The 936-nt window shown below is 43.5% G+C and overlaps 1 pseudogene; it reads left to right on the top strand.

Annotated features, from left to right (window-relative positions):
* The window catches only part of LOC102861142, a 25,896-nt pseudogene extending 25,241 nt beyond the window's left edge, over positions 1 to 655 (top strand).
* The last annotated feature ends 281 nt before the right edge of the window (positions 656 to 936 follow it).

Here is a 936-nt window from a genome sequence, read left to right as displayed (position 1 = left end):
AGAAAATATGAGTTCTATATTTGTGTACTGAGTGTGCTGTGCATGACACATTTTCTCAATAAATATTTGTTGGAAGATTAGAGATATAAATATGAAATCTTCCCATCACATACATCTACTTCCAAGTTAAAACAGTCCATGCTGCTTTTTCCAAGGGGCCAGGAAGATAGAGCGCCTTCAGACCGAGAACACCTACCAGAAGTAGCCGATCATCTTCCAGAACAAAAAAAGAGTGTTGTTGGGTGAAAAAGTCAAGGAGAAGCTCTGCATTATTACAAGAACATAATACTGAGCTTCAGGATGCCCAAGGAGGCCACTGAGGACACCTACATTGACCAAAAAAAAAAGCCCTTTCAGTGGTAGTATCTCCATTCGAGGGTGAATCCTATCTGGCGTGGTGACAAAGACGTAGATTCAGAGGACCATTGTCCTCCACTGAGATTACCTCCACTACATCCACATGTGCAATCGTTTTGAGAAGCGTCTTATGTACATGTCCATGCACCTGTCCCCCTGTTCCCCTGTTTCAGAGATATGCAGATTGGGCGACATTACCACCATTGGTGAGTGCCAGTTGTTGAGCAAGACTGTGTGCTTCGGTGTGCTCAAGGTTACCAAGGCCGCAGGCACCAAGGAGCACTTCCAGAAGTTCTGAGCCAGAAACCACACCTAAGTGAAATAAAGCTATTTTTCCCCATTAAAACAAACAAACCCCCCAAAATATCTGCTCTTTGTTTTGCTGCAGGCAACATGACTGTGGCAGAATGAACTATGGCTTTGCAGCCTCATGGATCATCATCACCATCATCATCATCATCATCATCCCTAGAATTCCATTTTACCTTCATTGAGCACTTACTGATGGTGATGGATGACATTTGTAACAGGGAGAAACACAGCTAACACAGCTCACTTTCAGAGGTGAGATTGCATTCA

This window comes from Elephantulus edwardii, unplaced genomic scaffold (assembly GCF_000299155.1).
Source record: "Elephantulus edwardii isolate Elephantulus edwardi_28Jun2011 unplaced genomic scaffold, EleEdw1.0 scaffold00242, whole genome shotgun sequence".
NCBI lineage: Eukaryota > Metazoa > Chordata > Mammalia > Macroscelidea > Macroscelididae > Elephantulus > Elephantulus edwardii.
The sequence above is the reverse complement of the archived record's forward strand: the minus strand, read 5'-3'. Positions and strand labels throughout refer to the sequence as shown.